The sequence below is a fragment of the Bombus huntii genome, chromosome 6, assembly GCF_024542735.1.
Source record: "Bombus huntii isolate Logan2020A chromosome 6, iyBomHunt1.1, whole genome shotgun sequence".
NCBI lineage: Eukaryota > Metazoa > Arthropoda > Insecta > Hymenoptera > Apidae > Bombus > Bombus huntii.
Genome location: NC_066243.1, coordinates 18,057,132 through 18,082,402, shown reverse-complemented (window position 1 = coordinate 18,082,402; position 25,271 = coordinate 18,057,132). Strand labels below are relative to the sequence as shown.

Sequence of the window (25,271 nt, the reverse complement as noted above, 5' to 3'; positions counted from 1 at the left end):
AGCTATTATTAGAACGTTTGAGAAAACAGGCATTCCACTTTATCTAGAAAGAAGCAATTTCATGCGTGCGTTCTTACGTTCCAATTCGCTCAGGCATTGCATCGAACAAATCGCACATGTCTTTTGATATGTAAATGCACGTGTAAGGTGCAACTAATTTTATTTTGCAAAATGTTTGATAAATAATTGCTACAAATTGATCGTCGAACAAGAAAAATGTATTATCTCGAAGTAAATAATAAATCAATAACATCGACGTACCACGTCTCTCGCACGATATCGTAAGCGACGGGGTTATCGTTGTACTCGAAATTCCATGAGAATTTTAATACCAGTAGTAGATACGGAGTATTATTATAGTAGATGGAAAGTACTCGTAGGTAGAAAACAACGAAGATCGATTTATCTGCGTCGAAAGTTGGTAAAACAACGACCTAGAGTGACACTATGGATCTCCTTAAAATTTTATCAAACGACGCGTCCACGATAATGCAAAAATACCTATCAATGTTAGCACTCTCTGCATACGCTTACACAACCTTGTTCTGATTTTAGACCGAGCCGTATCTTTCCACGGAGAAGCATAAGCATTTTTTCATTAGCTACTGCGATACTTATCGTGGCATTGCGCGACAATTAGAAGAATCTCTCTCGTTTCGTTCCAGTCTTCTCGTTGCTGCACGCCAGTTCCTGGACCGCGGATTCTATTAAGCGAGCGTAATTTTCATGCCATCCATATGCGAATGTATAATTAAATTTCCCAGGTAGAAGTATTATGCTAAACTTTGTAATCAATTACGAGAAACCGAGACAGAGATACCTCGAGCAGGAAGACAAAGCGCCATAAATGACGTAAGTTCGCTCAGACGATCGAAGTAGGATGGAAAGGTTTTTTCCTCGAATCCTAATGGGGCGCGGCCGTTTCGCGAGACTCGAAGAAGAGCTTGTTTTTCTCATTTTCCAAATCATCGAATCGCTAGGTTACGAAACCAACGGACGATTAATTCGAAGCATTTCCTCCAAAGGACACTGGATATTCCCGCCGCCAAATTATCGGGTACTTGCTAATTTTAAACATAATCTTCGTTACATTAGATCTATAATAACATGTTTAAAAGGTTCATTTTTCTTATACCATTAATAAGTATCCATTTTGTAGTTACGACATCCATTTATCTTTATTCTAAGTGCGTTACATACGTATGTGACATACGTACGTAGAAGCGTGTGTTATGCAATCTTGAACGATGTTTAGGCAGATAACAAGATTTTTTACAAATTTTTGGAAAAATTTGCAGCTTTGTAACAATCTACTTTATAAATAAAACTATGATCGGTTTTACTCGTGAACTTTAGACGTACCGAAAGAATTGCAGATAGGTATTTAGTATTTCAAATATATTGCCAGAAAGCCCACCTATTATTATTTTCGAATTACGAACATTTACCAACGAGGCTTTCGTCGACCAAATGCTTATCTACCAAACGAAGCTCGTGTGCGACGCTTGCGAAAATAACGTACAACGAGTAAGCGCAACAAGTAACGATACCAGATATGCAATTAAGCAAACAAACAAATTGATTATTTTTATCGATTCCGAAGGACGGGTCGAAATAACGTCGACGACGATCGATTGATTCTGTAATACCTCTTTTAAATCTCTCGTATCTGCGGCGAATCATTATGCAATTAAAGCAAGAGAATTTATCGATGACGTTGAACGCATACTTGTATATTCGCGATCGAGCACGAGTATCGACATACCGGTAGAAAATCGTGCCCAAGAAATCGTCCAAGATGAGTACGACTAGTTGTTAACTGTGTGCGCAAGTTGTAACGATCGAGGAGGCAACCTTGAAACTGGCCACCACCTCCAGCTTCGTCACCTCTATCACCTACACCAGCATCGCGTAATGTGCATCGGTGTTCGAACTACCGGTCGGTAGCAACTAGCGGTAGCAACAAGAGCAAGCATCACCGACGCGCGTTCGCCGTCTCTTCCGAGGCAGCAACGATGGAAGCTCGACAGGCAACGATTCAGCAACGAAGCGTGCAGCGTCGACTAGAAGAGAATGAGAGGAGAAAGGGAGGGCCCGTATCGTTGGAACGACCAAAGAAAGATCCCTCCCTTTCCTTTCCTTTTCCTACGACTCCTCCTCCTCCACTTCCTTCGCCGTCCATCGCAGCCCTCTCGCGCGTTCACCCTCTCTCTCTTTCTCTTCCTCTCGTCCTCGCGCGCTTTCTTGCTTCACCCTCCGTCACGGGAAGCAAACCGGATTCGCAATAAAACGAGTCACCTCGAAATATACGAGACCAACGAGGATCTAACCTATACGGTCAAACTGGATCTCCGTCTTTCTATTTCTCATTCTGCATTCTCCTTCCCTATCTCTCTCTCTCTCTCCCCCCCCCCTCTCACTCTTCGACATTCTCACTCGTTCTCTCTTTCGACACTCTCCTTCTCTCTTTCTCCCTCTTTCTTCTCTCGTCCCCCTTTTCATCCCGTTCCGTTGCACCTTCGTCCCCGCTTCTCCCTTCCCTTTTCACGGTTTTCTTCTCTCTTTCTTTCTCGTTTCGCTGAAGCTTCTTTCCCCTTCTGGTTCGATTCGAGTGAAAGGGACAAGGAAAGAAGGAATGGCTAGAGCTGCGTCGCGTCGTGTTGTGAGAAAGGTGCAAGTACGACGGTCGGCGACCATCTCATGGGACGAGGTAGCAGTAAGGAGAGTTAGAAAGGAGAGTCCGACAGTGGAAGAGAGAAGGAGAGAGAAATGGACGGAGAAAAAGACGGAGCGAAGGAGTTAGGAGTAGGGTGAGACCGTCTCACGAAAGAGACCAAGCGGTCCAAGGGTGTTGTTCCATAATTTCTGTGCATAGTGCCGTGTCAACGGAATTTCTGTTCTTTTACGTTGCCTGTGACAGAAGGAGGCTGATACTTTCGCGCGTGCCGTTCCAACTATATATAACTATATATAACGTATACACGTTCGTAAAGAATTACGTCGAGCGACAGACTGCGTTGAGCAACGTTCATAGAAGATTATGTATTGCGTGAAATATCAAATCGCGGACGCAACAGTTAGAAATTGTAAGCATGGAAATGGTGGCTGCGGGGAAACGCTATCGCACGAAAGACCTTTCGATTCCGCCGTGGTAAAGAGTTGAATTCGTTTTACCGGTCGACAACGACGCGACGACTGGAGTAGGCTGTCCTAATTATACATATACCGTCGCATGAGTCAGGCGGGGAAAAGAATTTCTAAGGTGATAAGATTGTGCAGATAGCGAGAGAAATGTTTGCTCACCACCTATGTACATGGTCGACGTTAGTAGTTTATAGTTACGAGTCTCTGTCACGACTTTCAACTAGACGAATTCAATGTAGAAAGCAACGGCAAGATAGAAGTTCACCAAGCAATTTGCGCGGCATCTGTCGGCTTTTCCTCCATTGGCTATACGATGAAACGAAGAATACTACGCTGTGATAAATAACGAGCAAGACGAATGCAAATTAAGCAAAAACCGAAGGAAACGAATACTAGCAAAACGCAGATCTCGATGGTACAGTGGAAAACAAAGAAGAAATTGCGAAAAAAAAATAGCAGAGCGTTTAATTGCATGCGTGCCGAGGTCGAACAGGACCTTGCAACTTTTCTCTCTTTTCTTCGTTCTTCTTTCTCTCTCACTTCCTTTTTCCCCCTCCACTTCCTTCTATCTTTCGCACGTAATGATAAACAGCCGAGTGTTCCCTGTAACGATTACGCAAGGCGTTTGGCCTTCTCGACGCGCTTTTAATTTAGACCGCACCATAAATAAATAAATAGTATCGAGCTCGATAACTCGACGCCAGGCGGTAACGGGCCGAGTCCACGAGACTGCGCGCGAATTAATTAATTTCTCGCAATTACGCCGACGTAGATAGCACGGGTAAATATTTAACGTAACGTACGACGGCTTCTTGGAAGAGAAAGAAAGATAGGAAAAAGAACGGAGAAAGAGTTTGCCTTTTACGTTTTTACGTTCGTTCATTCGAAAAATCGTCGTCAATTTTTCGATAATCAACGTCAAATAATGGATCGCGTGAACGATGATTAACCTGACATTTAACGTTGATACACCTCCGGGAAACGCATCGCTACCGCTCGCATTTCTTTTTATCGACTGTCGAAACGATCGAACGTTGGATTCAATTGATTAAGACGGCGTTACCAAGTTACCACGCTCATATTTGTCCAAAAGGTCATCGATTTCTCATCGATTAGCGACTAAATTATTAAGCGAGAGGATGACATTTTTAACGCAGGTGGAACACAGTAACGGGCCTGTTCAACGTCTTCCAGCACCTACTATTAAATCACGAAATAAATCGAACGAGGCCGACGACAGTTCGTACAACTCGAACAAAGCAACGTACTGACATTTTCACGTTATTCCGGCTCCGATTATTTTATTTCAAGGCTCCCTCGATCTTTGCTTTTTGTTATAGCCGCAAGTACTTTATTCGATCGAAGAAATCGAATTAACACGTATGTCATACGACTTACTCGTGATTAACGATAGATCTACCAGGGGCACCATGGAGGTCATCGATGATTTAAATTAAATAAGCGGTCTATTCGTACAGTTTTCAATATTCGTAATTACGCTGACGCCAAGTACTAAATGCTCTAGAAAATGCTGTAACAATGTTGGTTGTTGTAGTCTGTATACCCCTGGATCGAGGGTACACGCGGTATTACATATATGTAGGAACACGCTAATGTAATCACTCCTTTAAACAAAAGCATTCGACTCGATTGTTTCTCGTATCGTAGACACAGATGGCACGACTAGAAGATACAAACTTACTTACGTATTTGCTAGTAATTTTTCACAAATTAACGTTGAAATGTACTCGTGATGTATATTGTTGAATTCATCTCATGAAATGTATAATAAAGTGACGACAGTAACAACAGCTCCGTTTAAAAAAAATTACGTCGTTATTAAAACAACATGTATATAATGTAATAACAATGAAAATAAAAATCAAAATGTTATACGAACAACAAAGCTACCAAATCAAAATGACCGGTACCAGATCTTTTTATCCCCGGTTAGAAAGCATGCAAGTATTTTTATCAATATTAGCGTTTACCGTTATCGAGATAGGAACATAATCACATATACTTGGATAGTTTCGTATCGTTTTAATTTTAACCGATTGTATATTACATACACGTGCAAGTAGCTACGTATTAGTCGGTAGTAATAGCGTTGAGTTTCTTCCGTGAAAGAAACACCGACTTTCGTATAAAATATTCCCTTGCATTTACGATGCTTAAGAATATAGCGCGTATATATATTTAAATCGGGCATACTATATACGCATCTTACAAAATCTTACGTACGATGCTAATAAAATAAGCGACAACGTTCGCACTTTATACGTAAAACATGCAAAATTCGTCCGACAGTCAACGTGTTAATACGGTCGGACTATGTTTCGTGGCGAGAAAGAGCATAGGAAGAGTTTATCGCGGCGAGGAGCTGAACGCAACACATATCGCATCAGCTGTTTCTCGACCTCCTTTCGGAGCGTCCCCCGAGCGAAATTCGTCTACCGCTCTAAGTATAGCCAGCCGCTGCGCTGCCGTAATCTCCGGACGCGTGCACATCGTTGACCGAATCTACGAATGGCATTAGCTGCGGGTACGCCTGTCCCCTGCTATCTGGCTAGAGAAAGAGGAACGACGAAACAATCGCATACCTGGTGCACCGACTCGAATTCAAGCCACACCAGTCGGCCATGAAATTCTTTCGAAGAATGTTTATAAATAGTCCGAATGAAAAGTAAAACGTTCACGAGCTAAAGCTTTCGTTAATGAAACGAACGCGCGGCGTACAGACGGCTGACACGAATCGCAACAATGAATGAAAAAACGTCGCTGAAAAGCTTCCGCTCGTTTTTCGTAGACCCGGTTCGCGATAACGAGAGTTTCCTTGCAACTTTTACGATGCTTTGCGACGCGTAATTATCGATTCGAAGCAACTACCGCGCAAAGCTGCGAATGGACCATCGGACCATTCTAAAAAATTCGAATTGCAGCATAGTAAGCAAGCGAGTCTTTTGTAAACGATCGAAGCATGGAACGGACCGTGTACAAACGGACAAATAAGCAGAACCGGTTAATCCGACGATAAGAGCGGTTAAAGATGTTCGTGTCACGAGCTAAACTCGTAATCAAAGTAAACGCGGAGGAAGCTCGAAGCAGTAGGTGTTTACCAGCGAGTCATTCAAGCATTTCACTATCGATCACGGCTGAAAGCGTTTCCGATGCATAACTGGAACAACGACATAATTCTTCGGATGAAAAAGAGTACGCGCGACGGTCGCGCGCTCGAACCGATTGGATGAAACGGCCGGTCGCGGGCCATACGTTCTTAAATGGGAAGAAAGCACGTGGGAGTGATAGGTGAACGAAAGGAGAATAGGTACGTGTTGGAAGGTCGGCGAAAGAAACGAGAGAGCGATCTGGAGCCTAGAGAGGGATTTACAGGAAGGAGGAAGGGGAAGGAAGAAGGGAGGCGGTGAAAACATAACGTTCTATCTGCTCGGTTCGCGAGAGACTGAAGAGACGCGCAAGCGCGTTTGCTCGTTCGCATAGACCAGAGGATCGAGGCGGAGTGAGAAAAGAAGCGGGAAAGACAAAGAGTGGGAGTGGGACGGATCGAGGGAGGGCAGTGAAAAGCAAAAGATAAAGTTTCAGCCGGTGATAAAGGAAGACAGAATAATAGAGGGAACGGGACAGAGATTACAGAGATAGACATGGTGGACACAGGAGGAAAAGGCTCACGGGAGGACGCACAGAAAGAACGGAAACGTTGGGTCGCAAAAGACGGGGTGAGAGAGCTCGGGTCGTAGGGAAGAGGAGGAAGGAAATGAAACGAAATGAAAGAAAGAAAAAAAAGAAAGGGTAAAAGAAAGAACGAAAGAACGAAGGAAGGAAAGAAAAGGAGAGGCGCGCAAGGGTCTGCGAAGCTCTCTCGCTCCATTCTTACGTATTACGTGCACGAGCACGAGCGGAGCCTTGTATTACACCATTATCGTGACAAAGAAACTCGCTATTCGGCCGCATCCGAGCGACGAGGACGAGAATAAAGAGTATAGAGTGGTTGCGATTTTCGCGTGTGCGTTCGTACGTGTGCACACTACCGAACGATATGGACATATGCGCGCGTCTAGACGGAGAAACGAGAAAGAAAAGATGAAAAACAGAGAAAGAGAAAAGGAGAACGTAGAAGGGAGTGAGACAGGGCGGGTGGCGAGAGGGGGAGCAGGCGGGGAGGGCGGGAGGGAGAGAGAGAGAGGAAGAGAAGAAGACGGAAGAAACGAAAACAGACGAAGTCTGTACTCTTATCGTACGACGGTTCGTGCATGTGCATCGAGGAACACAAACACACAGGTTCCACACGTGAATCGTGGCGCGCGTACTTGCACACAATGTTGAGTAACATAAATGTGCACGGAAGGAGCAACACCTCACAAACGCGGCCTAGGCAAGAGAGCTATTTGTAATGTAATAGTGAGAGCACCAGTGGGGAAAGGGAGAGTGGAGGAAGGTGGTGGTAGGTGGTGGGGCAATGGTGGGAGGAAAGAGTAAGCGTAGGAAAAAGATAGATAGAGGGAGAGCGAGTAAGAGAGGAAGAGAGAAGAGAAGAGGTGCCACTCGACGAGGAACCAATACTACGGTCCCTTTACGAACGAACTCACGAGGCTCGCGAGGCCTCCTCTCTAGCGTGAGTATTCCGCCGGGAGTTCTCGAGAGAGAGAGAACCGTGCTTTTCGGACCCTCAACCCTTTCTGGGCTCGTCTGTAAGCCACGGGGCCCACCTGGCCTCTTCTCTACCACCACCACCACCACCACCACCGCAGAGTCACTACTACCACAGTTACCATCATCGTCACTGTCACCGTCCTGCCACGCTCCGATCAGTGGACGGTATATACGCACTCGTTTCAAGCGGAATTCGTGTACCACCACTACTATCGGATCGCATCAACCACCACCATCGTAACCACCACCACTACCACCACTACCACCACTACCACCACCACCACCACCACCATCACTACCACCACCACCACCGTAGTCACTCGTCGACTGCCCAGTCTACCTCTCTTCGCGTTTACCTAGGACCAGCCAGAGAAAGAGAAAGAGAGAGAAAAAGCGAAGTATCGTACGCAGAACGGAGATAGAGGTAGAGATAGAGATAGACGGATAGTCAGAGAGACAGAGAGAAAGGGAGAGAGTAAGAGAGAAAGAGAGAGAGAGAGAGAGGGACAAGAGAGAGAGAGGGAGGGAAAAGAGAGCGAGAGGGGGGAGAAAGAGGAAAAGAGAAAGAAGGAAAGAGTGAGAGAGCGTGAACAGCACAGAGAGTAAGAGAGGGTCTCGGGTTTGCGCAAAAGTTACGACGGAGCGAGGAGCAGTGAGACACACCGCGGAGACCGGAAGAGACCCTCTCTCCCTGAAGAAGTCCTCCGGCGAAGTGAGAAAGAGAGAGAGATCACGCGCGAAAAACATACATCGTGTCGATCGAACGTGTCGTTTCTGTGTATGACGTGCGTGTGTGCAACGCGTGTGTAGTGAGACAAATTTCGTGAAAGTCAACGACAACATTGTTAACGTTTCGTTTCTATCGGTGATCGTGCTCACGATCATCGTCGTTGTCATTGTTGTCGTGGTCGTGGTCGTGATCGTTGCCGTCGTTCGCCGCGAGTCTTCGTCGGGAGGCCACGTGGCCTCTGGTTGCTCCTATCTACCGGATTTCCATGGGACTGTGCCGACACGATCGGACATCGTCCGCACCGTGAATTTTCTCCGGCTTTTTATTATATCGTGGTATCTGAAAACGAGTGGCACAACACGTCGTTATCAGTGCGATCCGAGTGCGCGTTCCTGCCGAACGAAAACACCGGACACGTGCTCATCCGCACGTGCTTTCGTCGACGCACGTGCTCTTTAGGTAAGTCCGGTGTCGTATATTAAACGAGCTTTTCGGGGATTTCAGAAGAATGTCAACGGTTTAAGCGGATCGCGGTTGTGCATCGTCGGCATCGATACGACGATATTTAACATCGCAAGAATTGGAACTGTGACACAGGGAAAGCGAGAGAGAGAGGGAGAGACAGAGAGAGAAAGAGAGAAAGAGAGAAAGAGAGAGAAAGGGGGAAAGAAAGGAAGAAATAAAGAGAGAGATAGCCGAGACAGCTGGGGAAATTGTGAAATCGTGAAAGGATCGGAGCGAAAGGAAGAGAAAGGAAGGGAAAGGTGGAGAAAGGAGAAAGAAGAAGGTGGAAAGGAGGAAAAGAAGAAGAAAAAGAAGAAGAAGCTTCGGAAGAGCAAAGAGCGAGACTCGGTGCTTGGTTGCCGCTTACGTACCAAGCAAGAGCGGGCTGCGTTGTGTAAGAGCTGAAAGTAAAAGTTGAAACCGCCGAGTTGGGCTCGCGGGAGCGCGTGCGGAGCGCGCTAAAATCCGATCCTGTCTCGTAGGCTGGGCATAGCCGAATATCTCTGCCTCTCTCTCTCTGTCTTTCTCTCGGTGGCTTTCGGATTTGGTCCCACCTTCGAGCTGTTTCTCTTGGACGTGTCTCCTAAGCGAGAGTCGATCGCGGGCACCATTCCCGCGGAAGGAACACGGTGATTGTCGGGAACTCGAACAGTGGAACGCACGAAACGGAACGAAACGAAACGAAACGAAACGAAACGAGACGAGACGGAAAACGGGAGCAAGAAAAGAAGTGTGCAATTGTGTAACAACATTTCTAGTCCGCTGCTTCGTGAAATCTGTGTCTAATTCCGATTAGACGACGCTGGTGCACGCCGACGCGAACTCTCGGTTTGGTCTCTCCCGCGACGAAAACAGGTGAAAGAGCGCGCATACGGTGAACGCGTTCGATCACAATCGTTGCCCGTGTTCGTCCGAATCGTCGACCGTGTCCGCGACGTCGACGAGGAAAGCGATGGAAACGATCGTTCTCGTATGTTTGTTGGTCGTGTTGTGCGCTGCGAAACGCGAGTGTTCAAGGTCGTCGCTGGTATCCCACCGGTAACCCGCTTCCGGGACGAAGAAGGCACCAGGATCCCCTGTCACGGCGTGCCTTTAGCAGCCAATTTCGTGGTAGAATTCGAGCCCGTCTCTTGATCCTTCGATCGCGTCCCGTTCGCTTCCACCACACGCCACCGCCACCGCCACCGCCACCGCCACCGCCACGGCCACCGCCACCGCCACCGCCACCGCCACCGCCACCGCCACCGCTACCACGTCCGGGCTATAGAAGTTTCGTAAAACGGATTACAAAACCAGAAGAGAAAGGAGATAGAGAAAGGGAGAGGCAGAGAGGAAGAAGAGAAGCAAGTGGAAGAAGGAGAGAGAAACGGCGGTGATCCGCCGCGTCGCAGGAAATTGTAAGGCAACGATACGCAGTGGAGATACGGTGTTCGAGCACGAGTTCTGGATCGTCTCAGGGGGTGGACGACGACGAAGCGGCCGGCGGAGTGCCGAGTCGTGAAAGAAGAAGTCAGACGGCTCGGCAACCGGGAGAAAGAGGAAAAGGACGGAGAAGTCTCTCTGTCGAGGACACCAGTAGTAGCGGAGGACAAGTTTGAAAGACGATCCGGATGTGGCTGAATCCACTTGTTATCTTTCTCAACTCTGACGAGAGACCACGTACTTTTCTAGTCTTTCGACTCTGGTTCACCCTTTCGGCGTACTGGATTTTCCCAGTGTCTCTCTCCACTTTGATCGATAATACATCCCCCGGCGATCCTGCTCGACGTACGTCGCTCTTTTACAATAAGATCTTGGAGAGCTCGTGCACGCTGCACGGAGACACGCGGCCGAGCGGAATTAAAAGTGCGCTTAAAAAGGTTAGCGGGATAAAAAAGGCGCGCGCGCGAAAGGATAAGAGAAAGGAATAGGAGCTACCTCCGAGTCCTTGAGAGTACCCAACGGGTAAAAGTGCCGCGCTCGGAGCCAGCCGGTTGACCCTGGGCAGCCAACGGAGCAGACCCCGTTGGAAAAAAGTTCTCCACGTCGTTGTCGTCGCCGTCGTCGTCGTCGTCGTCGTCGTCGTCATCGTCGTCGTCGTCGTCGTCGTCGTCGTCGCCGCCGTCGCCGCCGCCGTCGTCGTCGTCGTCGCCGTCGTCGTCGTCGTCGTCGCCGTCGTCTTTGTTGTTGCTGTCGTCGTCATCATCATCATCGTCGATGTCATCGTCGTCGCTATCGTCATAATCGTCACCATCGCCGTCAGTGTGATCCTAGTTATCGTGCCCGATACATCGTTCTTCCGTTTACCTCGAATATCGCTTTAGGGTGTCGTGCGACGTATCGGGCTACCAAATTACACCCTTTCGATGAGATCGCGCGTGGTTATCCTGTGGCATGTGTGAAATTAAGAAGAACCACGCTACATTCGAATACCACTTCTGATTATTATCGGTTGCGTTCGAATTTCCTTCAAGCACGAAGACTACGACTTGTCATTCATTCGCGTATCGTGACTATGTGAACGTGTATTTCGATGTGAAGTGATTCTCAGTGCCAACTCCGATATTGTCTCGATCATATTTCGTTGCTACACCGTCTGTTTAATGTTCCATCGTTTCGTCTGCGTTCCTGTACGACGTGCTGCGATCTGTTTCTCGTGCCGGTGGTGATACATGCTCCGGTATATCAATGTATGTCACGTGTCTGTACCGTCGTCCTCGTCGCCGCTATCACGGGATTTCGGGTCGTCGGCTCGTGGAGATGCTTCGTGACTCTTCGAGAGAGTCTTAAGGAAAACACCGCCGTTCGCCGACTTGCTTTCTTTGGATACCACCGATATTGGATAAAATACGGACGATTAAAACGACAAGGTGAGAACATAGAATACGGAATAGCAAAGCATTATCCTTAAACTAAGCGACGAACGCGACAACCGATCTGTTTTAAATTTCTTCGCTTCTGTTACGATTCGTAAATCGAGTTAACGTGTCGAGGCAAAAATTGCTAGCACTCAAACATCGGCAAACGATTGCCCATGTAACCAAACGAATTTAGATGCGAATTTGTGTAACGATACTCGGCGTAATTTCTGTAAGCTTAATCGTTACGCTAGCATCGATAATTCGAACTGTTTGTACGTACAAGTGAAACGATGCGAGCTGACGATATTTGCATAAAACTCGTACGGAACGTGACGATTCGTAGCACGAGCTCGTGTGCAATTACGTGCACGCGAAGCAGCAGAAAACCCCGTTGAAAACGAAATTCAACGAGTTCGAGGAGTTCTCTGGATTTTTATTTCACCGCGCGTCACTTGACACAGCATGTCGGTATATCGAGGAAACGGCGAAACTACGAACGATAATGAGGAAATTACCGGAGCAGTGAACCAACATTCCATACGATTGGATATAAGAGACTGTGTAAATTAAAGTGGCGACGTAATTGGAAGCAAAAACGATCTAACGTACTCAGAGACAGGTAGATAGATTGCAACGAACCGCACTGACAATGAGAAAATATGATCGAACCAGTTGTAGAACAAATTGCACGACTATATTGACTTCGCGAAAGTAATTCCTATTTCTGTCGAAGAGCCTGTAGTACTAAATCCGAACCTGATCGATTTGCGTGTATTCGTCCGAATAAGAATAGCAGCGCGAACGTTATAAACGTTAAAATACGTATAATATGGTCCCTTGAACGAGCCAGGTATTCGGTGTACGAAAGAAATAACAATTTCACCGCGGCCGTCGTTGTCCTCGTTGTCCTTGCTGTTTATTGGTCATTGTTGTCCTTCGTTAATATCTTGGTAATCTTCAGAAAACTTTCGAATAGACTCGTCCACTCGTTCGCATAACGACGTAAAAACTTCTCTCCTGAACGTGCAATTCAAGTTCAGGTGTTCCATGGTCGTGCATGAACGTTGGTTGCGCAACAGTTTTTAAGAAAAAAAAGATGGAGGAGGGACTCGCGAGTTCTATGTGGTCATCAATGGCTCGCGATGACGGATCGTAAAGAAAAAGCGATCTCGAGTCAAGGTCGGGCTCGTCGAAAGGCGTCTTTACGTTCGCCATTTCGTATTCATGTGGTCATTATCTGCCGGATATATTTATGTTGCGCTCTCGCATAGTCAGTGCATATAGAACTTGCATCGACGCAAATATTCCGATGCAAACAGAAATTACGGTCAAGTTTGAAAGGTGAACCAGTCGAAATTCCGAGTTAACGTTAATCTACTCTTTCATAGAAGAAAATGTTGTCTCTTTCATAGAAGAGAATTCTCTCTGGAGGTAACACTCTTTCGAATTATCTCACATAGAACGCTTCGGCGAATGAAGCAGAATACAGGCCCCTTACTTTCACATTACATTTTCTAAACAAATTATTTATGCGATTGCGTCACTCGTGATATTCGAAGCGTACGTAGAAATAAATATTTCTTTACGCAAACTACAAAATACTTTACAGATGCCATATACGGTAGTGTTCGCTGGATGATTAGTAAGGCTAGTGAAAGGCGAGTTCGGTTCCATTAAGACAAATTTGATCGGCACATCGGAAAGAAAATATTTTCATTCGTACCGAGATAACCGCGTGTTCGAGTAACTCGACTTGTAACAGGTGTATTTACGAACAATCTACCATACAGACGATTTATTATTAAACAAATAGTAATATCTATTAAACAAAAAGCTTGAATATCTGTCGCGCAATTTTCAAGCACCTGTTTTCAACGGCCGAGTAAATAGTAACGTTTCAGCGCGAATCTCGATCGCTTTTATCTACGTTACATGGTCATTGATCAGCAGATCATTGATTCGTTTAGCGGAGGACGATCGGCTGCCGTAAAAACGATTAATTAACGAGAAGCTGGTAAACGAGTATCGAGAGTTCGATGGGCCACGATATTCGATATCCGATATTCGAAAACAATGTCGCGTGCCTCTTACGTTCTATTTGATATCGATCGCTTCTCGATAATCGATACACAACCGACTAAATCCATCGTGAATCACGTCCAATTGACGTTACGTAAGATAAGTGTACGTTTTCTTCGCTTAATTGCGATCGGCAGGTAACACGTGCATTTTCTATTTCGCTATTCTTTAAACCGTTTTACGAACGTCGACCGCGTTGTATTTCTCGTGCAGACCCCGATCGTTCTATCGTTCGTCCTATTTCTATTTTCCTATCTGTTACGAACGTTTGATTTCTCCTGTGATATTGGAAATTAATTTCATGGTCATAGATGGGATTAAATCGGAACGAAACTGCAACGCGTAGCATTATCGCTCTATAGAAATGTTGGCAGTTGATAGCAAAACTCGATTATCGCGGACCGATTGTAACTAATATAGGTGCCGCGAGATAACTATAATCACGCGCAGGCACAGTACGAGTATAGTATATTTAACACGATTGCATTTTTTTCTGTTAAGCGTTAAGCAGATACTCATAGCGTGGCAATAACATCCGGCATAATATGGATGTATAAAAAACACATCGTAGATCGGCCTATTACGATTTAGTACCTACAACGTTATGATATTGGTTTGAAAAAAACATTCGCGGGCATGCGAATCTCGCCCGGATGGGAAATACGTCACAATCGTAAATTTAAATTTATCCTTTGACAACGTCTAGTAGATTTCGCTATGCGTCCGCTTGTTCAACTCGTCGAACGACGAAAAGATGGATGAACGAAGAGGAACGTCGGTACGCGATCGACGAGCATTTGTATAAAAGAATGTTGAATTTTCTACGTAGGCTGCCGGCGTGTCTCTCGACCATTTTCACCTTCCACGGTCCGCCTGCGGTTGCTTCCTTCTCAGACGTTTCTTCGCCGACGATAAGACGGTTATTAAGACGCGGTCTCGCGGCGTAGAGGCCTCGGATTGGTCGAACGTTTCGATGTGTAGGGCACGTTAAATGAAGTTGCAATTAAGAGAGCTAAAAGCTGCGCGGCTGACTATGCTTCTCAAGGCCTCGGGCCTCGCCAGAGCGTACTTCCGCTTCTGATTAGCTTCCTCTTTTCCCACATCGTCCTCGCCGTTTTCTCTCTCTCCCTCCCTCCCTCCCTCCCTCCCCCCCCCCCCTCTCCCCTGTCCTCTCACCGCTATTCTTTCTCTTTCCTTTTCTCCTCCTCTTTTTACTCGGTTTCCTTTTCGCATCTCTCCCTACCCTGCTCTCCCTCCCTCCCTTCCTCTCTCTTCTTTTCTCCCTTTTTCTCTCCCCCTCGTGTTTCTCTTTATCTCTGCAGGTCTTATCTCGTACCGTGGGAATCCGCGCGTGCGATTCGCACTGCGCGCGCGACAGAGAGAGAGCAAGTTCTTAGTCTCGTTCTTCGGTCATCGTTTCTGCTTTTGCATCTTGATAATCGGCCCTTGGCGCACCATTGGTCACGGACATTACCGGCGTCAGATCGTTTCTTACGGCTTTCTAACGTACGTTAGGTTCGCTTAAAACTTGTAAGCATCTGACGCGTATTCCACCGTTTTCGCTGGCGATACCGCTGACGCTTTCCCAAATTCATCTTTGGCGATTATCATTATTGGTAAACGGTATTTGAAGATTCTTGTCTACAAATAAAAAATTATCGCCTCGATAATTTATGCTTCGATACAATTGTTATTATTATATTTCTACGCGACATTCGTATATAATCGTGATCTCGTTATATTTACTCGTAACAAGGGAGCATTTGAAACGGTATCATATTTACGTCGACGTCGCGCTCGGTCATCGTGGCGAAATCATCGATCGTCGACGACACGATATAAGAAAGACTTGTAAGTAAGTTTTTTATAAGGTATAAACGTATTAACGTATTAACGTATAAATAGTTAGTGTTGATCCGCACTTGGAACGACATGTACGAACTTCGAAGCTGCTTGAAATTCGTTAGCGCTCTTTCGAGTTTACAGCAACAGGCTGCTGATTATGTAAGATCGCTAGGCGAGAAACCAAGTTAAAACGCGATTGTTGTTTCCGAGTAAAATAAAAATCGGACGTCGTCCCACGATAAAACTCGGCCGCGCGATTTTAACGGTTTAAGACGTTAGGCGAAAATGTTTCACTCGCGGCGTGCACTTTCACTCGAGCCGAGTTTCGCCGAATTGGCAGATACGATTACATCGCGCGTTGAAATTTCTGTCGATTGCGCGGAATACGGTTGTTCGTTGCGTCTCGATCTTCTGAATGGCGGCTGGTCCCTTCCACGGCTATCCACGGATGCGGCTACGTACCTTGTAACGAACGTCCGATGAAAATTTGACGCAAATGCAAGAAGATGTTCGATGGAAGAGTAACTTTCCGATCTAATAGATATTTCTACGGGAAAGTATATGCGCTAACCTTGAATACGTTTGAGAGGCAATCAAGAATTTGGTCGACGTACGTTTGGTTGTGAAATATTCATTGAATTATCTTTCAGTGGAACGCCATTCACGTTTTTAGCGTTCGGATAATGCACGGATTACGCGTTTCCTTTATGCGAGAAATGTTAATATTTCATCGCACGACGAGAGTCGACGGTATGAATTACATAAATCGTAAAGTAATTTAAATTTTAGAGAAAGCTAAAATGGAGTGTAACATGGGATCTAAAGTGGAATTCTTGCGCCGCCTACACGACAAAGTGTTATTCTCCGCAGTGTCGATGGGATCATCGTGATACCTACGGCTTTCTATCCGTAATTTCAATCGCGATTCGTAGCCGTGTAACAGAATGTTATCCTAAAGTTTGTTAGAATCGTGTAGGGAGCGTTTTCACCCACTCGATCGTCGAGAAAACACAACAATCTCTTTCTGCTCGACTGAAAAGTCAATTACGAACGCATATATTCGCCTACTTGCAGAACAAGTCGCTTCCATTCAAGAGGAACGGCGGCGTAGCTGTTGAAAGAACGAAATGAAATACATACCTGCAACGGCCGAGTTATCAATTTTCCAATAGTCTGTATAAAGTTCTTGCGAACACGGAGTTTTCTCTCCCTTGAAATACCTCTCGTTCAAAAATAGAGCATTTGTCTATTAATAGAGATGTACGTGTATGTCCGTTTAAATAAAACGAAGAAAAACAAAGGCGAAAGAGGGGAAGAGAGAAAGAAAGAAAGAAAGGAAAATGCGAGTCGATGTAAGATTTTTCTCCAACCATGGAAATTGGTCTTGTAATTTAGGACAGACGTATGTTATCATGGTTGGCGCGGTGATTTGCTCGTTCACGCAGGTACTCGCGACTGCCTCGTGGTATTTTCCTTGGTTTCTGGCCCGTTCTGGCTCGTGGCGATTGTAAATCTTGCGCTGTGGGCCCCCGCGGCCGAGTATATGGCGAGTAACAGCGGCCACGAGTATATACGTCCGCCAACCCTTTCTACCTTCCCTTTCACTTTCATCTATCGCGTATGCTCGAGGCCCCTTCAGGACTTGCCTGTTTCTCGCTCGCTTACTCGTTCAACTTGCTCTTTTGCTACCTACTTGCTCTCTACGTCTACTATAGAAAAATGAAAAAAGGAAAGAAAATGTGTGCCGTGTGTAACGAAAGAATCGTTTCGCTGCTCGAGGTGGCCTTGAATCGGCGAAGATTAAATTAATGCTCGGACGAACGTTGCTTCTCGAAATCGTATTGTTTTAACAATTGTCAGATTTGAACGTAAACTTACTTGCGTTCGATCGAGAGAAAGCGTATCGTTCCTCGTCGTTCGTCGCCGCCTTATCCGAATAAAGATTCGAAATATCAGATCGTTGTATAAAGTTAAGTTATGGTTAAGAGCCGAAGGGAAACGCGTAAGATCGTAAGTAACATCACGGATTCGTGTATTTAAACGGGAAAACGAAATGGACGTAGAGTGAACGTTGAACCGTACGTAACGTGTGCCGTAACAAAGATATGCTAAGCGAAGAGCAGTGAAATTTTAAGTAGTGACCCAGGGACAAACGTCGTTGGCTTTCTTTACAACCTGGATGAAATATGGTTGGTCGAGGTGCCGAGTGTTTCGTACGACAGTGAAAGTGTCCTAATTTTGAGGAGAGAAAGAGTTTCCGAAAACGTTAACGGTAATACGAGACACGTAACCATTGTCGAATGCACTGTTAGAACCTGTTATTGCCGGCTGGACAAATATAGGAACGTGCCTAGTAAAATAAATTATCGATAAATACTATACGTAACACCGGGGAAATATTATTCTCGATACCTAGGCGAATCGATTCTGGCTACAATTTCGAGGAAATTTGCTACACGATGAATAACGATCGTCTCTTCGGTACGTATGTTGGGCAAAGAATAATTTCTTTGGAAATTTTCATATATTTTCTCTAAAATCTCTTTCGCGTCATCGAGTCTGATCGTTTGAAAGTTAATGGTAAGAAAGGCCGCATCGCTCGCAACATCAGCCAATACCGTACGTGTACGCTCGAGCGTTACACTATTTTTCGACTTGTGTTGCAAATCGAAACAACGATAAGAATTATCGGAGACGGCGTTTGAACGTTTCACGCCCGCCGTTACCGGAGAACTTTTCTGCCTTTTAGCACAACCGCATTTTTGTTTTGCAATAATAAGTTGTTGTTGCAATCGGTACTTCGATTGCCGTTTGGCCGTTGTGTCGAAAGGTATAGCACGCCTCATTAAAGGCCATGACTGTCTCGATTGTTGTGATTTTGTTCTATACAAGGTGTAAACGTCTGTCGTTGCTATTAGTCACGATCGATGTCCAATCTTTTCACTCCTCGATTGCGCGTACTTAATTAACCTCGTGCTTCGGTAAAAATGATATACGCTCGAGGATCGAAGACATCGCGTGCTTCCAAATTAATTTGCCATGATCATCCATCGACGTTCATCGATCGCTTCGACCTTACAACGAAAGTTACGAAACTACTTTTAATCACTACGTGCGTACTTTCTCCGCGTTTGGAAGAGCGTCTACGCGCGTAAACGGATACCTTTTTAAAAGAAAAATAATTCGTTCGTCGGTTTATCGTCCACGGTGTTCCTTCCTGACTCGCTCGCCTATTTTCACCCGTACATCCGCGACCGGCGTGTTCAGAGACAAACTTTCTTACTTACATGCTCGCTTACGTGCCTCTCGCTGCTCCTGTACACCCAACTGACAGCGTAATTTCTCCTTCGCCATTGTTACTCTCAAACGATCTCGCAATCGTCGTCTCCCTCTTGTGACACGTTAATCATCCCCGGAGCTTGTTACGTCGCGTCGCGGAACGACCGACCTACATACATACCGAATTTCGCCCAGTTTCGTCCTGCTGCGTGGCGTTTAACGTTTCCTGGTTGTCTTCGCCGTGTCCGGTGGCCGTTCGATTCGAAACGGTCGAGAGAGAATCGAGAGAGAATCGAGAGAGAATCGAGAGAGAATCGAGAGAGAATCGAGAGAGAATGAAGAAAAAGTTACGAAGGAATAATCGCTTCGTTAAACTAGTAGCGTTTGACTGCGGAACCAGTGGTCGGATGGAACAGGGGCAGAACGCGGCAAAGGTAATTGCAAGGTGTCGAGGTGTCGGATTAGATAATCGTAAGCGATAAAAGCACGGGGTCGATTTCCATCGAACCAACGCGGCGACCCAGATAGAACGTTCGGAAAAATTGAAATAGCCCCGCGTTGCGTTTCGAAAATAATCTCGCCGCGTTCGCATCGGCCGAACAATGCTACTGGTTGCGCGATATCGGACTACAACGAGACTTACTCGACTCCGACTAGAGAAGATAAACGCGGTATCTACGCGACCTATCTTCCGTTTTCGAGAGTATGTTTTCGGGGCTGGAAAGCCGGCCATCTCTCGCTCCTCTATCGCTCTTCTCTCGGGCAAACAATGCAAACGGCTTTCCACATGGTGCTGCGGACTTTTCGGACACGGTGTACGCTTCTGCTGTACAGGGACGGGACGCGTGTGCGCGCACACACGCTCAGGTGGCAGACCAATACGGCCTCAAAGGCACACGCGTTAGCGACAAGTCCCCACCCACAGTGTGAGATCATTGCGATTACGTAAGTGTCCAGTCGACGGCGGTGTGGACGCGCATAAAAGTATCGTGTAGCACGGCACATGCCGCTCTAGTGGACGCTAGATCGTGTTGTTCCAGCGGATAGTTCTTTACTATGCTAGAATTTCGAGAGAAAGGAGGATCGGTCGATTTCTTTCGGCTCGGTGGAAACCGAACGAAAGCGATCGACGCACCGTTTGTCCGATATGCCGGCGATGCGTCTCTCGCTTTTGACGCCGAAATTCCCCAATGACGTAGTTAGAATGCCCGCGGAATGGAATAGATTAACGGTAACTGCTACTCGCGTAGGAGAGATAGCGCGCGATTCGATACGACCGAGTGACATCAAAGTTCGACGTAGATAGTAAAAGGATGAAACACGAAATTTCGATAAGGAGAGAAACAAGGCTGGTTCACGGAAGCGAATGTTTTCCTTTAAACCAATGTATGCAGGCAGATAGAGGTTGACGGAGAATGAAATTTGCATAGAATTTTCAAACGGCACGAAGGCAAATGGATGCAACAGTGGCGCCTATAATAGGATTCGCAGGTAGCACGACGATCAGCCGCAACGCGCGCGATTGCGTAACATTTTGAAAAGTCGACGTAACGTGTCGGAAGTCATCGTTAACTGCGGCTACAGTGCCGTCACGACTGACCAAGCGTGAATAAACAAACGAATAATCGACCGATGCTTTGGATCACCTATCCGCTTTGAATTTCGTTCGCTTCTCTCGATCGCGTTAATCGTCGACCTCTCTAGCAATTTTTCTCGTTGAACGATAACAACGATGGGGCTTGGTGCGTCGATTTCCGATTCGCAATCGTAACAAGGCGTCGAGAATAATTATTCAAGGCTACGCTATGTTGCAATTGTATCGGCTAGAGCTAACTATACCGATGAAAGTCTCGCCGAGTTTAAAGAGCTTCGGAAAGTTTTACGCATGGAATCGTCTTGTTGATGTATCGTACTTTTATAAAAATTCCTTCAAACGGCGAAAACACATCGAATCTATCGCAGACGCGGTAAACTTGAACCACAGTAAACAGAATTGAAGTAAATTTATGAAAATAGAATCGCGTAATGAGAATCACGCGAATCGAGCTATTTTTATGAGAATACCAAGTACTAACATGTAGTTGCACTTTCGCCTCTTAGAATAATACGGAACGAATTTAAATCGAACGCATAAAAATTGCGGAAGTAGCGTTTCGATATAACGAATCGACGGTATTTAGATCGTTGCGATTGGCCGATTTATTCCGAGGAAGCTCGCTCATCTTGAAACAAATATGAAATTGCATAGAGAGCACAGGGGTCTACTTCTCGCAAAACGTTGGTCATCACTTGACGTTTCTCGTTTCCGCCTGACTCATTTATACGCGGCAGCAAGGCCGAGCCAAAAGCAGCGATCTTGGCTTTATTAAAATATGCCTGCAAGGCGATTACAAGGTAGCGAGTGTAAGTGCAACCAAATAAAAGCGGTTCCTAGCGAATGGCTGGCTGCAGAAAAATAACGCGCATATCGGTGCATTCCGATGCGTTCTTGTAAAATTCCATTCCAGCCAATACCGTCGGTGTACAGTGTAACAATGAGGCGTAATTGCGACGTTATCATCGATCGTTGCTACTCATTTTGTATATTGCCAATTGATACAGTATTATTACTCAAAATACCGTCTAGAGTTAATTCGAACACTCCACTCTCGAACTTGTCTACTTTCGTTCGTAGTTCGTTCTTCCTGTACAAACAACAGAAGCTGTAAATTCCATGACATCGCGTTCCTTGGTAGAACGACATTCGTTCGAAAACTATTTCTACGTTTCGTCGATATTACAACGTAGATTCGAGCGTTGTTTCGTAAATTTTGTAAATTTATAAATTTTCCTCCGATATATTCGTACGTAACTTTATATGTCGCTTGGCAAATCTCGGAAAAACTGTCTGCGATTGATCGAAAGATTATGTTTTGAAAAGCGACAAATTTATTTTACCGAAATCTTTGCTTAATTTTTATCTATCCTTCTAAAAGAAGCGAGTGTGACGTTATTGCTTTTAACATTGGGAAAGCGTCGTTGAGCTCGTTCGTTACAGATACTCTTACGATAGTTTGTGAAATATCTTCGCATCCGATGGCCGTGGTAGGGTGAAACGGAGATTATACGACGAATTAAAACTCGGAACAGCGTGGAACAACGGAAGTACGCTGGCGTCTTCGGCGAGTCTAATTCCGCCCGAAAGAAGCGTAAATGGATTAAAACGGCGAATCGTCGGTAGACTTGCCCTTCGGATCCGAAACGCTGGAGCAGCGTGCGTGTCTAACTGGTGATGGAGAGGGCGAGGGAGAGGCGGAGAGAATTAGCGGAAAAGAGAGGAAGAGGGAGAGAAGAGCGATCGTGATTGCGTAACACGAATGCACGCGGGTACCTCGCGGCCGCGTATGCTCCCGTACGTAGGTGTATGTAGATCTTCTAGGTAGTGAAAGGTCATCCGTTTAATAGTCCTCAATCGCGGCTGTATGCACGATCGGATCTCCGCCAGTCGATGACTAACTCGCGAGCAGAGGCTTTGACGAACCACTACGCTACACGCTGTTGCATCTGCCGATGCGCAGTAAAAGGTGCACTGGATGATGATGCCAGGCTTTGACATTGAACGGATCGAAATCTCGACGCCGCGATCGGCACACTCTTTTCCTCAACTTCTTCGCCGAGCGCTCTTCTCGTATGCGCGACGTTGCGCCGACGTCGCGCCGACGTCGCGCCGACGTCGCGCCGACGTTGCTTCCGTTTCCCAGCTTTCCACGTTTATATATAGCGGAACTCGTAGGAAAATTTCTGAAAAACTCGTTTCCTGTTGCTACGCGCTCGCCGTCTTATATCACATTGCGATGCAACCATATTCCCATTTAGCGTAACAAGCTGCAAAAGAACGAGGATCGATTAACTCGAGAGATCCGATTCGTTGCTACGGTCGGTATTTACGAATCCGCATCGGCTCGATGGCGTTTGAATTCGAAAGTCGTTTGCCAGGAAGCGTAACTCCGTGCGTTTGTACAAACAGCAACAGGAACGATCTTAGAGACGTTCGTCGCCCTTGCGCCTTGTCGCCGTTGACGGCCCTTGCTCTCGAAAGGTTACGCGGACGTCGACGGTAGCGATTTCGCCGGGGGCAGAAATGCCTTTTGGTTCGTGTACCAGAAGAGAAGACGAGACGCGGTGCGTTTGAGAGAAACGATCGTTTATTACGTAAGAGAACGCAACGCGGAGACGTGCGTGTTGCGGGCATAAAGGCAGATACACACGATTCTGTTTACTTGTTTGCAGCGACCGCGGCGAGATACGTATGTGGCGTGCACGCATGCATGTATGTACGCGCGTGTTCTCTCGTCGATGTAAGGGGAGAAAGGACGAGCGTCGAGGATCGAGAGAGCAACGTTGCCAAAGTCTACGCAGCAACCTTTTTTTTTTTCCTTCTTGTAGATCTTTTCAGAAATCTCGCGAGGTTGCTTCTTCGATGTGTTTCCGCGTTTCCACGTGATCCTGCGGCAACGATGCTCCGCGCTCGGACGTCCTTCTGGTTATGCAACTGCTAAAAAGCGACCGACGCTCAATATTATAACTGACATCATGTTTATCACGCGAATTCCGCAAAAGACATATCGGCTGCTGTTCGAGAAAAACGATCGAAAGTCCGAAGTTTCTATGACTTCTGCCATGCACCTTGACTCTTACACAAAAACGGTAGGCGAATTAATTTGTTTCGTAGAAAAAAACCGTATGCTCTATTCCAGCTGCAGTTTCTATTACTCGACACATTCTTGCCCGATGTTCTTTAAATGCTAATTACTTTTTTCCGACGAAACAATCATTTTCCATTTGCTACATCAACGCCGTGAGTGTTGTTATCGCGATGTATATGCGTTTCTATCGACGAGGAAACACGTCGCTTAGACGTAAAATCCTGAGACGCGGTTCAAAACCTGTCGACCTTCGTCCGCGATCGCGGTACGAATATTCTCAATTTTAGCGAGGCTGGTCGCAGAAATCGCGGGTGCACTCGATTGCCCCATAGAGCGAAGAAGTGCACGACGCGTGCGCGTAACAAACATGCCCTTCAGATCTACAATGATGGAGCGTCTATTAGAGGAGGCGATTGTTCTTATATAATGAATGGATCATGTAACTAGCCGCTTCGCGGACTCGCTTCGTGGAACGAGAGACAGAAAGAGCGACGAGGAGAGAGCGGCGAGAGAGGAGAGAGAGAAGAGACGAGAGAGAGAGAGAGAGAGAGAGAGAGAGAGAGAGAGATGGCTTGCCGCGTACACATACAAGGCCATCGAACGTGTGTCACGTACAAGCGTATACCTGGGAAGAGTGTGTGCGACCACGTACCAGTTAGAGTCGGCTAGGTTGGTACGTAAGTGCAGCTGAAAAGGCTTTTTACTTTCTGGCCTTGAACGAAATGTATCCGGTGACTCGACGACCGCCGATCGGCCGAGGGAATTCTGTCGTTCCCCTATGTGACGTCGGGTCGCGTGGCGTCGGGTCGCGTGGCGTCGGGTCGTGTCGCGTCGGGTCGGGTCGCGTCGCGTCGGAACGAATCCTCCGTCGCTATCCTGATCGTTGTTATTTTTGACACGCGCCTGCTCCGTATCCGCCAGTGATCCGTCATTGCGTTTACCGATGTCGGACCGATTCTACCTTTTAATAGCCTCCACGGACAAGTGGATAGGATAATAACCAGTTTCGTGGCGCAACGCACTTATCGAACTTGCGATCCAGAAACGTGTCTCCGCATCATTGTTTTCCCCGAGCGTGAAAGTATTTCGAAACATACACACGCAGACCGGACGGCTGACTACCAACATTTCAAGCGGAATAATCTATCCGAAGAATTTCTACGTATCGCACTCTCCGTTCGATCGAACAGATCGTTTTCCTTCTTCGTTTTCGATTCGATCGTTGGATTTTCTCTTCGTAGCGGCGATCTTTCTTCGTTTCTCGTTCGTTTCTCGCGTTATTAGCTTTTTTTGCAATATCCAAACGTAGTCGGGCGATTTTCGTCAGACCGGTTGAATAGCGAGCGAGCAAGGGAGACGGAGAAAACGAAAAGGAAGAAGAGAGAAGAAATAACGGAGAGAGTACGTCACAGTCGACGGAGCGATGCGCAAGAGGGAGAGCGTGAGAGACCAGTTGGAAAATAGTGATTCGAAATCGGGGAAAGGTGTGAGTCA

The 25,271-nt window shown here is 46.4% G+C and overlaps 1 long non-coding RNA gene across 2 annotated transcripts in view; it reads right to left on the bottom strand.

Annotated features, from left to right (window-relative positions):
• Nucleotides 1-25,261, bottom strand: part of LOC126866706 (uncharacterized) — a 101,009-nt gene extending 75,748 nt beyond the window's left edge. Inside the window, exon 1 of one of the 2 annotated variants that reach the window (XR_007690010.1) lies at nucleotides 19,101-25,261. This is a non-coding gene — a long non-coding RNA (uncharacterized LOC126866706). Of the gene's footprint in view, nucleotides 1-1,765; nucleotides 11,899-19,100 lie in introns of those variants that run through there. The other variant, XR_007690013.1, reaches the window with a different exon arrangement.
• Between the last annotated feature and the right edge of the window lie 10 nt (nucleotides 25,262-25,271).